Source organism: Bos indicus, chromosome 14, assembly GCF_029378745.1.
Source record: "Bos indicus isolate NIAB-ARS_2022 breed Sahiwal x Tharparkar chromosome 14, NIAB-ARS_B.indTharparkar_mat_pri_1.0, whole genome shotgun sequence".
In the NCBI taxonomy this organism is placed as follows: domain Eukaryota; kingdom Metazoa; phylum Chordata; class Mammalia; order Artiodactyla; family Bovidae; genus Bos; species Bos indicus.
The window spans coordinates 45,646,984-45,661,673 of NC_091773.1; the positions used below are offsets into that span (position 1 = coordinate 45,646,984).

At 42.1% G+C, this 14,690-nt stretch overlaps 1 long non-coding RNA gene across 2 annotated transcripts in view; it reads right to left on the bottom strand.

Annotated features, from left to right (window-relative positions):
• The window catches only part of LOC139186942 (uncharacterized), a 432,806-nt gene that overhangs the window by 124,210 nt on the left and 293,906 nt on the right, over positions 1 to 14,690 (bottom strand). For both annotated transcript variants that reach the window (XR_011570629.1, XR_011570630.1), the window contains exon 3: positions 6,355 to 6,476. This is a non-coding gene — a long non-coding RNA (uncharacterized lncRNA). The remainder of the gene's footprint in view (positions 1 to 6,354; positions 6,477 to 14,690) is intronic.

Genomic DNA, 14,690 nt, shown 5'->3' on the forward strand with positions numbered 1-14,690 from the left:
GGGAAGCCACATCAATCATTCTGACTTCCTTTTGATGAATCTGGATAAAAGAAAATCTCTCTCAAAGAATGATTCCAATTGGAAATAATCTTAAAGGACAGAAGAAAATAGCAATCACTGTGCATCTGTCTTTTGCCAAGATCTTATATTTTTATGTTCATTCCCTTAACGGCTTTACAAATTAGCCCTTAATATTCCCATTTGAAAGATAAAGGGCCATGGCCAAAAGAGAATAAGTTATATGCCCACTATTTCATAGCAAGGGAGTAACGGAGATAGATGTTAAGCTCCATTTTGTTTTTAAAACTCTTGATATTTCATTTTATCATACTGATCCAAAGACATTTGGAGAAGTCAGAGAGCAGTCAGTTAAGAATCAAGAAGTGGGCATTTAAAAGCTGTATTTAGTATTTCCTGCATTTTCTTGCCCTAGTGTGGAGGGCAAACTGGTTTCATGCAATTTTGAGTTTGGCTACAGATATTTATGTCATGTTTGTGTCTACTTATTCTGTTTCCACCCCAAGTGGGTGAACAGAAATTCTTTTTCAATTGATTGATTTTTGACTGCACTGGGTCTTTGTCGCTTGGGCTTTCTCTTTAGTTGCAGCAAGCGAGGGCTACTCTCTAGTTGTGGTGTGTGGGCTTCTCACTGCGGTGGCTTCTCTTATCACAGAGCACGGGCTCTAGGCGGGCAGGCTTCAGTAGTTGTAGCACATGGGCTTAGTTGCTCTGCAGTGTGTGAAATCCTCTTGGACCAGGGATTGAACACATGTCTCCTGCATTGGCAGGCAGATTCTTAACCACTGGACCACCAAGGAAGTCTTGAAATTCAGTTCTGATGTTAACTAGCCAGAGGCAGCACAGACCTCATAGATTATGAGGAAAGGTCCTCCACAAGACTGCCCTGGCTTCAGAGGCAGCCACTAGGCACACGTTTTAGGGAGTCCCCAGGCCACTCACACTTCTCACTGGCTATGAAGAATGGGTTCCTACAACCTCCTCAGGCTTGATAATTTGCCAGAATAACTTACGGAACTCAGGAAAGCACTGTACTTATGATCATAGTTTATTATAAAGGATACTCCTAGGGGCAAGATCTACAAGGGTCCTGGGAGGACCATGCCTTCTCCGTGTTGAATCAGATGCATCACCCTCTCAGCACATGAATAATGTGTTTACCAACTAGGCAGCTCCACTGTCCAGAGTTTTTATTGGGGTTTCATTACATGAGCAGGATTGATTGAACTCAGTTTCCAGCCCTCTTCCACGTCCCGGAGGTCAAGATAGCTCAAAGTTGCAATACTAATCAACATGGTTGGTTGATCTTACATCTAGCCTCTATGCTAAAATTATCTAGGAGTCTAACATTTGTAATTATATTGGGTTGGCCAAAAAGTACATTGGGTTTTTGGTAAGATGCTATGGAAAAACTCGAATGAACTTCTTGGGCAACCCACTATAAGCATAAAAATGATATTTTTCATCAGTTAGGTTAGTACAAAGATTTAGTCTCCCGGAAGAAAGGCCAGTAAAATTCTCTATTATATACCCTACCCTACCCGACCCTACTCTTCAAATTTGTTCTCTTTCCTAGCATCTCAATTCTGCCATGGGTACCATTAACCACCCTTTAAGCCTGCCACACCTAAAAACCTGAAGTTGTCTTTGACTCTGTCTTTCCTTTGTCCTTCTCTGGTAGGTTAATTTCCCTTGAGCTGGTTTTCTTTTCCAGGTTTCCTGGATTCATCCTCTCCTTTCCATTTCTACTACCAGCATTGCCACTGTCACTCAGAATTCAGACCCAAAGAAGCCTAAGTTGTCCAGCTTCCTGAATGATCTGCCTAGTTCCCTCTTCACTGACTTCAATCCTTCTTTCACAAAACTATCAGATCAATCTCTGCCAAACACCCCAGTAATTAACAGTAATTTGAGTCCCTTGTGGGCTTTCCTTGTGGTTCAGCTGGTAAAGAATCCGCCTGCAATGCGGGAGACCTGGGTTCTATCCCTGGGTTGGGAAGATCCCCTGGAGAAGGGAAAGGCTACCCACTCTAGTATTGTGACCTGGAGAATTCCATGGACAGTATAGTCCTTGGAGTCTCAAAGAGTCTGAAATGACTGAGTGTCTTTCACTTCACTTCATTTGAGTCACTTGTAATACTTTAAAAACTATTGATGTCTGGATCCCATTCTTAAGAGACATGGATTAAATTGGTCCTAGGTGTTAACCTGAGCAAAGGATTCTTTTTTGCTTTTTTTCACAAAGCTCCTCCAATGACTCTAATAAGGCAGCCAAGATTGGGAATTACTGCTGCAGTGAATTTAAAAAGAAGACGGCAGTCAAATTCAAGTTTTTTGGCTCCACTTCTAACTAGTGATCAGCTCTTGAGCTATTTAAACAATCACCTAGTATCTATGTTTATTTGCAAACTGGGAAGAATAATAATGCCTAATAGGGCGGTTAAGAACATTGAATGATATAATGCACGAAAAGTGTCTAGTGTAGCACATGACTCAGAGTGTGTTCCCAACCAATACTAGCTCTAAGAGTGTTTCATGGCCATTCACCTTATCTCAGAGACTACAAGCTACAGGGTTTGCCTGGGCATAACCAGCCCCTCTTTTTGTGGTCCTCAAAATAAACACTTGTTATTTGATGGATAGGAAACAAGCAAGTGTGGCCAAACCACATGATTGCAGCTCTTTGAGCCATAAATCTTATTTTATTTTTAGTATAGCTTTGTCATATCTTTGCTTTCCAAGTATCTTTAACCAGTGTAATCTGGATGCATGTTAGAATCATTCTGGAGGCTTTTTAAAAATACCAGGCCCAGGGCCTACCCCCCTAGAGATGTAAACTCAATTGGGACCCAGGCATCAGTGTTTTCTAGTTTTCCAGGTAATAGCAATACACGCCTACCCCCCTAGAGATGTAAACTCAATTGGGACCCAGGCATCAGTGTTTTCTAGTTTTCCAGGTAATAGCAATACACAGCAAGGGATGAGAATCTAGAACCTGGACTAAGAGTCTACAGTTGTGCTCTGGGTATAGCCACCTATCAGTAGCCACAGGAGACTGCTTCCAGGAACTCCACAGATGTCAAAATCCAAGGCTCTTCAAATCCCTTATAAGCATAATATGGCATAGCACATTTACCCCTTGGTGTCTGTGGGTCTGCATCCATGAATTCAACCAACAGTGCGATGGATTCAGCCAAACACAGATTAAAATCACACCTGGGGGACTTCCCTGGTGATCCAGTGGTAGGACTTTGCCTTCTAATGCAAGGGATATGAATTTTATCCCTGGTTGGGGAGCTAAGATACACACAAACCTCGTGGCCAAAAAACCCAAAACATAAAATAGAAGCAGCATTGTAACAAATTCAATAAAGACTTTAAAATGGTCCACATCAAAAAAAAAAAAAATATCTTTAAAAAATCGCAGTTGGTTGAATTAGTGGATGCAGAACCCTCCATAGGGCACTGACTGTACTTCTAATGCAAGCAGTAACAAATACCCGAGAATGCCATAGTGAGTCTATTGAGTGGCAGACAATGGAGTACAGGGAGAATAAAAGAGAGAAGGGATTAAAAAAAGAAGAAACAAGAAATAGATAAAGTAAGGAAAAGAAGATAATCAAGTACACCTATAAGGTATCTCTGGATTATTTATTGGCACTTACTGGCTTTCCTGGTGGCTCAGTGGTAAAGAATTTGCTTCCCAATGCAGGAGACGTGGATTCCTTCCCTGAGTTGGGAACATCCCCTGGAGAAGGAAATGGCAACCCACTCCAGTATTCTTGCCTGGGAAATCCCATGGACAGAGGAGCCTGGCAGGCTACAGTTCATGAGGTTGCAAAACAGTCAGATACAACTTAGCAACTAAGCAACAACAAAACAACAATAAGTGTCATGTAGTAACTATGATCTTCCACCTTAATTAGGTCCTTAAGGAGAGATGAGTATCTCATTAAGGAGAATCTCATTAGAGTGGAGACTCTGTGCTTCCTAGAGCATATACTCAAATTACATATCAGCAAGCCCGAATCTGACTTCTGCACAGATTTGTTCTGTGGCTACTCAGGTAGGTAGTATTGGAAGATGTGTTAAATAAAGACTAAGTTGAAAGTTTGGGGCTAGTCCTTAAACAGCCATAGAAAGGAAATTCCTTGCTCACCCTAGGTGGTACACTGTCACTATGGGGACTGCAAGGAATGTGAGTCAGAAATTACTTGAGTCAGAAATTACTCAAGAAAGTTACTCAATCTCCTAACATCCGGTGGCAAAGAGAGCAGCTAAGTGACCTCAAGGTGACTCCCAGGCATGAAGCAGTCAACAGCATCGGTCAGGTGGCCTTGCAGGGAATTTTCCTATATGCTACAAAGGGATCTATAGCAAAAATCACATCATAAGTTAAATTTTTATATCTTTTATAATTTTAAAATTCTTTCCCATTTATGAGTTCATTTGATTTTTTTTCCCCAGGGGAAAAAATACAAAAAAACTGTAAAACACATAGGTCAAATAATTACCCCCATACTTGAGATAAAGTATCAGGTAGTAAGTGACTGAGTTTTGCAGATAAAGGCTTCTGATCTTACCTCCTTTCTGGATGTGACCCTTTTTAAAGAAAAGGATAATCAGTCATGGCATAGATAATTCCAAAATAAGCTATAAATATTTTAAAATGAATTATCACTCTGTCATACAGAGTGAGGTAAGTCAGAAAGAGAAAAACAAATACATATTAATGCATATATGTATAATCTAGAAAAATGGTATAGATGATCTTACTTGCAAGGTAGAAATAGAGACACAGATGTAATGAACAAACATATGGACATATTTGGGGGAAAAGGGGTCAGAGGAATTAGGATTTACATATATGCACTATTGATATTATGTATAAAATAAATAACTAATGAGAACCTACTATGTAGTACAGGGAACTCTACTCAGTGTTCTGTGGTGACATAAACGGGAGGAAATCCAGAAAAGACAGGATAAATGTATACATATGGCTGATTCACTTTCCTATACAGTGGAAACTAACACAACATTGTAAAGCAACTATACTCCAATAAAAGTTAATTTAAAAGTGAAATATCCAGGTTCTGGAGGGAAAAAAAAAGCATCAGTAGGGCACCAATAGGCTCTATCTAAGAGAACTTCCTAGGAAATGTGAATTTGGAGAGGTATTTTGATACTGAATAACAGCAGTACTACCTTTCTGGGAAATGTAATTTCATATAAACAGCATTTTGCAAGCAGAAGGAAGTCATATATACATAGAAAACACACCACCATATACACGCTTCTGAAGTGAAAATGAAATCTCATTTGCCAAATGTCACTGTGTTAAAAGACACTTTCTTCATCATAGCTACTGATCGTTAAATATCTGAACGGCAGCACAATATGACTCTCGACACACATTAACCATCTAAACCTAACAACTCTCCTGTGAGATGGGTAATTATTACAAGAATGTTCTCAGATCACAACGAGGAGACTGAGGTGCCCCCAGTCAGAGCCCCGCAGCCGGTGGACCGCAGAGCCATGATTCAGACCCAGGTCTTTCTGACTCCGAGCTCATGCTTTTTCCGCTGTTCTATGCCATCTCCTCAAAGCCCATAATTAAGCAAAATAATATGCTCTTCACAAATGAAAAGATCTCAAGCACAAGAGTGATGAGACAACATTCGGTTGATGGGCTTCCAAATGTGCGGCGGATCCTTTTTCTGGAAACCGCATTTGGCTTCAGGGGCCTCAAGTCCAGACAGTTTTGGTGACGTAAGTCAAGGTCTCCGTGGCTGTTGGCCTTGAGTCTGAAATAGCTCTGAGCCCTCCTGTCCCGGGCGTCTCCCCTGAACCACCCCCTCCCCCGCAACCCTTCCCACCCCCCAACTCCCACCAAGCTCAGACCTGCCGCAGGACTTGCGAGTGGCTGAGGAGACAAGCTCGTGGGGTTGGAGACAAGGTACATTGTGATCTCCTTCCTCATGCCAGTAACTATTTCCAATGCTCTCACTCTCTCCAGAGCTTATTCTCAGCTCTGTAGGGCTTCGTGTTTGTTTGTTTTGCTTTCAGCTCTAAAAAGGACTCTTACCAGCAGTTGAAGACTTTAACAAAATTATTTGTCACTTAGAGCAATCCAGAGGGTGACTGAAAAGGAATGACGGACACTCTGCAAGGTGATGCTAGAGACCGGATTTTAAGTGTAAACTGCTGTGGTGTCTCCCCACTCTCATTCCTATCCACTGTGTTTGAGTCAAAGAGCGGATTCCCTCAGGTCTGAAAGTCAGTCAGCACACAGTACACCCAGGGCTCTCATCACACGCAACTCAATCTTACCGTCGAGTCCTCGTAATTCTGCAGGTGTGGTTTCTCTGTGTGTTGCCATCTCCCCTCAGTCTTCCTTGGTCCAGGTCGTGTCTTCCTGGGGACCTTATCCTTTTCCTACCAAGGTTTGGTTTCTGTTAAAAGGAAGCAATAAAAAGTAGTGAAAGGGGGCAATGGAATTAAAGTCCAAAGAACTCAGGCTCTGTTTACTTAGAAGGGGTGGCTATGGACTCTTCTTCTCATATATAAAGCAGAGATCATGCAATACTTGCCCTACATATCTCACAGACCTTTAGTAAGGATCAGAGAAAAAAGTAGATGAAAAAGAACTCAATAAATTAAAGGTAAATTCACTGGCCACTCCTGTGATTAGAGATTGTGCTTTAATAGACCTCCCTTTAAAAGAGGGAGGCAGAACTGGAAGTGAAGTATTATATGACATGAGGTGGTGAAGAAATGTACAGACTGTCATTGGGGCCTGGAGGAAGGAACTTGGTTGATGTCTGGGGACATGGGTGCCAGGTTCTAGAAAGAATCCAGAGAGGAAGTCAGATTTAAGCTTGGCCATGTAGGTTGAATGCTTTTTTCTGAGAAAGCAAAGGAGCAGAGGGCATTTCAGAAGACCAGCACATACAAACAGCCTCATGTGTTAATATATTTTTTGTATCCTTAGTGCCAGGGATGGGGGTGGACAACAACTGCTTTGAGGCAGAAAGTGAAATAAGAAGACCTTTTTCACTTTTTTAAGGGTGAAACATACGGCATTTTACTTAATTTTTTGACTCTCTATATATTTTGACTTTACATTTTGTTAAAGTAACATATTGTGAAACATTTAAATTCAAATAACTAGTGTCCTTTTTCCCATTTTTTTTTTAAACTGAGGTATAGTTGCTTTCTAATAATGTATTAGGCCAAGAGGCACATGAAAAGATGCTCAACATCACTAATTACTAATATTGTGCTGTGCTCAGTTGCTCAGTCGTGTCCAACTCTTTGTGATGCCATGGACTGTAGCCCACCGTGCTCCTCTGTCCGTGGAATTTTCCAGGCAAGAATACTAGAGTGGGTTGCCATTTCCTACTCTGGTTATTAATATTTAGTGAAATGCAAATCAAAACCACACTGAGGTATCACTTCACAGCGGTCAGAATGGCAATCATCAAAAAAATCTATAAACAATAAATGCTAGAGAGGATGTGGAGAAAAGAGAACCCTGCTACACTGTTGGTGCGAATGTAAATTCATACAACCACTATGAAGAACAGTATAGAGGTTCCTTAAAAAAAAAAAGGGAAAAAAAAGAAGCATTTTAAAAATATTTCAGGGGCAGAAGGGTGAGGTAAACATGAGAAAATTTAACTGCTATTGTTATTATTATCATGAGCGATTATCACCACATGAACCTTAATAGAGGCTGAATAATGACTGGTCCAGGGTTGGGTTATCCACCGCACAAAGAAAGAAAGTGAATCCTGGAGCAAGACCGGGAAGGGAAAGAGACGTTGGTCCTCATTTCAAGGTAAGGTGATACTCCTGAGTAGGAAAAAGCTTCCCTTCTAAGGCGGTAGAAAAGAAAATGAACCTGAGAATACAAAATTGACCTCTGAGCCTGAACTCAAAGGAGTCTAGAAAAGTTCAAGGACACTCTTCTGAATGTGCAGGGAGGATATCTTCTGACCCAGAAAGACGGTCACCAGTAGGAATGCAAGGAGACTCTTGGAAGGGACCCCAGAAGAAGAATGCACTTGGTTGTATTATCTCTGAGTCTTTGTATTAAATAGCAGTTGTACTTTCCCAGATTTTAATCCCCTTCAGTTATCCCTGAGACATCAGCCATGTCATGGAAACCTTATCAACTGGTCTCAGCTGTGCCGTAGTGAAATAAAATTGAAGCTTGTCCAAACTGGGATCATAACAATACAGAGAGAAGTGGTGAGAATAATGGTGAGCATTTATTGAGAATTTTCTATGTGCCAGGAATGAAGTGTTAGGAGCTTAAGGGGATACCTTATTTTCTCAAAATCTTGAGATTATAGAACTCTAATTATTCTCATTTTACAGGGAAGAAATTTAAGGTTTAGACTGGTTAAATAACTTGCCCAAATCACACATCTGAGATGTGGGGTTCTGTCTCTAGAGACAATTGTCTTTGCTACTACTCTTGATACTTCCCAGATGAGGCTCACAAGGAGGCTGGAGGCTTCAGTCCAAGGATGCAGTGGCCACAGCCAGCATGGAGTGGGTGGTGTCATGGGGAACTGAGATGGAGCAGCCATTGGGGTCTATTGCTGAATGATGGAGGGGCAGGCAATGACCCACATAAACACTGGAAATGAGAGAAGACAAGGCCTGGGGCTTCTCTGAGAACCAGTAGAAAGATCAGGGGGCCTTAAAATAAAGATCAAGTACCTGTTCATAATAATGAATAACATCAAGGGAGGAAACTGCAGCCTAACCTATGTGACTGTCTTTTATGCCTATAAGACAGTGAGGACTGAGGGACATCCAGGTTGTCATTACATGACAATGAGTAAGTGAACAAAGAAAAAGAGGAGACTATTAAGCAATGATGAACTGGCCCATAATCAAATTTCAAACTTGAAAATTTCTAAGCAAAGACTCTATTCTATATAGGTCTAAACAAATTTCACACTGAGAGCATGCTGTTTTCAGAGCTCTCTGACTTTATCTGCTGTTCTATTATCAACTCCACTGTTACTAATGGATTTTCTCTGAACTCAATATTTGGTGGTGTGAGGAAGAAACTGGTGGCAGCATCAGAAATTCCCTTAAAGGTAAATAACAACAAGGTCTACCCTAGAGGCCTCATAGTTATGACACTGCCTTCCAGACCAGTCCCATGGGGCCATAGGTGTCTCAGCCAAGGAGTCTTACTCTCTCATGATGAAGCTTCTCCATTTCCACCATCCCTGTAGAAAGTTCCACTGTTCACAGATGAATCCACCATTAGACTGTCTACAAATCAGGCAACACAACTGAATGTTAAGAGTGCTGCCACTCAAACTGTGAGAATGCAGATCATCGGCAAAAGAAGCATCTGGAAGCTTATTAGAAATGCAGACTGTCAGGCCCCACCCAAGACATGATGAATCAGAATCTCCATTTTAACAAGATCCCAGGTAATTTGTGTGACTGGCAAAATTAAGAAGCAGAACTTAAGATTGCCTGAGACCTTTAGGGACTTCCCTGGTGGTCCAGTGGCTAAGACTCCATGCTCACAATGCAGGGAGTCCGGGTTCAATCCCTGGTCAGGGAACTAGATCCCATGTGCTGCAACTGAGAGAGTTAATTCTTAGGTAGGTTGATAAGAAGTCTGGGTCCCTGAGAAGGAGAAAAGGGTCTGAGGCTCTCAAGGAGGAGAAAAGGACAAACTTTTTTCTACATTCCTTAGTCTTAGTCACATAATTTTTTTTTTTTTTTTTCCTTTAAGCCCAGAGCTGATGATTACACAACAAAACAAGTCATCTTAAACTCTGTAGATTCTCTGGAGAAGGAAATGGCAACCCACTCCAGTACTCTTGCCTGGAAAATCCCATGGATGGAAGAGCCTGGTAGGCTACAGTCTGTGGGGTTGCAAAGAGTTGGACATGACTGAGTGACTTCACCTTCACCTTCAAGGATTTTGTAACAACAATGTATCTTGCTTGAGGACTGTTTCTCCTTCTTAGGAACCTTCTGACTAATCCTGATATCTTTGGGAGTGAGTCTGGTAAGATCTTTCTATTACTAGTTCAAATCCTGTCATCTTAAAATGTAAATTGTGGGAGTGGGTCTGGTAAGACCTTTACAACCTTGAGACATTCTTTTGATTTACTGTAATAACCAATTGAAAAAGTATATAGCTCCCTTGCTAAGACTACTGAGAGGGGCACTTTCTGTCCCCCTTCTGATGTCTATGTCAGAAGCTTTTTCTGTCCTTCTGCCACACAAAAGCTCTGAGTAATCAAGCCTGGTCCCTGATCTTGAAGTTAAATCTTCAGAGATCACGAATCTGACATCATTCACCATAAGCTATCACAACTAAAGATCCTGCATGCCGCAACAAAGATCAAAGATCCCACATGCTGCAACTAAGAGCCAATGCAGCCAAAGAAAGAAAGAAAGAAGATTGCTTGCCATCTTTAACTATCAGACACCACATAGGATATAGTATCCATGTTAGATTAACTCAAGTAAGAGTTGGTGCCTCCCAATCAAGTAATGAATATACTAACTATTCACTTCTTCATGTGTCCCTGACTCTGCTAAGCACTGTTGGTGAAATAAACAAAATCCCCCAAAGCAAGAACAACAACAACAAAAGGCCAAGATAAGATTCCTGTTATGCATACTTAATTCTGTTGGAGAAGGAAAACCTGCATATGCTTAGAATGACCTTTCCAGAAAATTAAATCAGACTCTGTCACTGCCCTGCACAAAATAACTAGGGTTCCTCATGGCTAACTAGATGAAATCTAGACTCCTGCAGAGCATAAGAAGCCTGTTAGCAGCTTGGTGTACACCTTCCTTCCAGCTTTCTCCATGGTCACATCTCTCCCCCAGTGCTTTGCTTCTGTCACTGAACTTGGCGAGGGAATGTGTTGCCCCTCTAGTGTATTTCTATTATCAATTCTTTTTATGACTGTCTCATGGGTACAATATGGGCTTCCCTAGTGGCTCAGATGGTAAAGCATCTGTCTGCAATGCAGGAGACCCGGGTTTGATCCCTGTGTTGGGAAGATCCCCTGGAGAAGGAAATGGCAGCCCACTCCAGTATTCTTCTTGCCTGGAAAATCCCATGGACCCAGAGCTTGGTAGGCTACCATCCATGGGGGCGCAAAGAGTCGGACATAACTGAGCAACTTCACTTTCACTTTCTTTCACTTTCATGGGTACAAAGGTATCTGGTAAATGTCCAGTTGGAAGAAATGAAAATGGCTTAGGAAACAGCTATACGTCAACAATGCAACAGATCAGCATCACAGCCTCCAGCTCAGGCACACCTAAAAGCCCTGGCCCACGCTTAAGCCCTAGGCTTATCTGATAGCTCAGTTGGTAAAGAATCTGCCTGCAATGCAGGAGACCCAAGTTTGATTCCTGGGTTGGGAAGACCCCCTAGAGAAGGGAAAAGCTACCCACTCCAGTATTCTGACCTGGAGAATTCCATGGACTGTATAGTCCATGGGGTTGCAAGGAGTCAGACCCAGCTGAGTGACTTTCACATTTAAGTGCCCTAATCTTTTGCCCTGAGGCTTCTCCCAGGAATCGTCTGACCTGCCTGTGAAGTTCTGTAGGTGCTGGAGGCTCAATTCTCTTCTTGGGATATTCTTCCAAACCTCCTTCCTTTAGGAGACACCTACATATGGTTTGCATTTCGCTTCCAAGGTGACATCCTTTTTAAAATTATTTCCCCAATTAAGTTGTTACAGGGCTTCCCTGGTGGCTCAGAGGTTAAAGCGTCTGCCTGCAATGCAGGAGACCTGGGTTCGATCCCTGGGTCAGGAAGATCCCCTGGAGAAGGAAATGGCAACCCACTCCAGTATTCTTGCCTGGAGAATCCCATGGACAGAGGGTCCTGGTGAGCTACAGTCCACAGGGTGGCAAAGAGTCAGCATGACTGAGCGACTTCACTTGTTACAGAATATACAGAGTTCCCTGTGCTACAGAGTAGGTCCTTGGTGCCTATCCATTTTATATATGTGTGTAACATGTCAGTCCCCAACTCCCTAACTATCCCTTCCCCCCTTCCCCTCTCCATTCCCCCTTCCCGTAGCTCTGTTTTGTTCTCTAAGCCTGTAAGTCTGTTTCTGTTTTGCAGTTTGAAAAATAATAAACACATGTATATGTATAACAGAATCACTTGGTTGTACAGCTGAAACTAACACAACATTGTTAATTGATTAAATTCCAATATAAAATAAAAAGTTAAAAAACAAATGTGACATCCTCTAGAAAGCTTCTTCCCTTCCCAAGACTGAGCTGGACTTTCCCATCTCTGTGTTCTGACTTTGTGCTTATCTCTGTCTTAGATCTTATCTGGTTGATTGTTTATCTTTGCTTGCCTGTCTCTCCCACCTGATTATCACTTTTTCTAGGACAGAGTCTTGTCTTCTAACCCAGGAATAGAACCAGTGTGTTTCATTAATGCCTGCATTTTCAGTGTTCTGCAAAAACCTGGCACAAAATAGACTAGGGCTTCCCAACCCCTTCAAACTTATTATATCCAACCGTATGTCACCCCAAAATCCATATGCCTGCGCTTCGTCTCCCAATTCCTTTCCATAATTCTAGGATAGGAACCAGGTTTCCATATCTTTCATATGCTCCACAGATAATTCTGATATGCAACCAAGATTTATAAACAGTGCAGTAAGCCCCTTGTACCATTTGTTAGTAAAGGAATTATTCATCCTCTACTCCTAGGCATGATCCATTGCTTTTCTAGATAAACCTGAGGCGACTCCCTGACATACTCTTATTGGTTGAATTGCCTTGGTCCTTTCTGGCTAGATATCAGTTCAGTTCAGTCCTTCAGTCCTGTCTGACTCTTTGTGACACCATGGACTGCTGCACACCAGGCCTCCATGTCCATCACCAACTCCCAGAGCTTACTCAAACTCAAGTCCATTGAGTCGGTAATGACATCCAACAATCTTTCCTCTGTTGTCCCCTTTTCCTCCTGCTTTCAATCTTTCCCAGCATCAGGGTCTTTTCCAAGGAGTCAGTTCTTCGCATCAGGTAGCCGGAGTTTCAGCTTCAGCATCAGTCCTTCCAATGAATATTCAGGACTGATTTCCTTTAGGATGGACTGGTTAGATCTCCTTGCTGTACAAGGGACTCACAAGACTCTTCTCCAACAGCACAGTTCAAAAGCGTCAATTCTTCAGTGCTCAACATGCTTTATGGTCCAACTCTCACACCCATACATGACTACTGGAAAAACCATAGCTTTGACTAGATGGACTTTTGTCAGCAAAGTAATGTTTCTGCTTTTTAATATGCTGTCTAGGTTGGTCATAGCTTTTATTCCAAGGAGCAAACGTCTTTTAATTTCATGGCTGAAGTCACCACCTGCATTGATGTTGGAGACCAGGAAAATAAAGTCTCTCACTTTTTCCATTGTTTCCTTATCTATTTGCCATGAAGTGATGGGACTGGATGCCATGATCTTAGTTTTCTGAATGCTGAGTTGTAAGCCAGCTTTTTTACTCTCCTCTTTCACTTTCATTAAGAGGCTCTTTCATTCCTCTTCACTTTCTGCCATAACAGTTGTGTCATCTGCATATCTGGGGTTATTGATATTTCTCCAGGCAATCTTGATTCCAGCTTGTGTTTCATCCAGCACAGCATTTTCCATGATGTACTCTGCATATAAGTTAAATAAGAAGGGTGACAATATACAGCCTTGATGTACTCCTTTCCCAATTTCCCAAGTCTGTTTTTCCATGTCTGGTTCTAACTGTTGCTTCTTGACCTACATACGGATTTCTGCAGATGACACCACCCTTATGGCAGAAAGTGAAGAGGAACTAAAAAGACTCTTGATGAAAGTGAAAGAGGAGAGTGAAAAAGTTGACTTAAAGCTCAACATTCAGAAAACGAAGATCATGGCATCCGGTCCCATCCCTTCATGGGAAATATATGGGGAAACAGTGGAAACAGTGTCAGAGTTTATTTTTTGGGGCTCCAGAATCACTGCAGATGGTGACTGCAGCCATGAAATTAAAAGACGCTTACTCCTTGGAAGGAAAGTTATGACCAACCTAGACAGCATATTCAAAAGCAGAGACATTACTTTGCCAACAAAGGTCTGTCTAGTCAAGGCTATGGTTTTTCCAGTGGTTATGTATGGATGTGAGAGTTGGACTGTGAAGAAGGCTGAGCACTGAAGAATTGATGCTTTTGAACTGTGGTGTTGGAGAAGACTCTTGAGAGTCCCTTGGACTGCAAGGAGATCCAACCAGTCCATTCTAAAGGACATCAGCCCTGGGTGTTCTTTGGAAGGACTGATGCTAAAGCTGAAACTCCAGTACTTTGGCCACCTCATGAGAAGAGTTGACTCATTGGAAAAGACTGATGCTGGGAGGGATTGGGGGCAGGAGGAAAAGGGGACAACAGAGGATGAGATGGCTGGATGGCATCACCGACTCAATGGACGTGAGTTTGAGTGAACTCTGAGAGATGCTGATGGACAAGGAGGCCTGGCGTGCTGCAATTCATGGCATCGCAAAGAGTCAGACACGACTGAGCCACTGAACTGAACTGAACTGAGGAGGGAGGTAAGGTGGTCTGGTATTCCCATCTCTTGAAGAATTTTCCACAGTTTATTGTGATCCACACAGTCA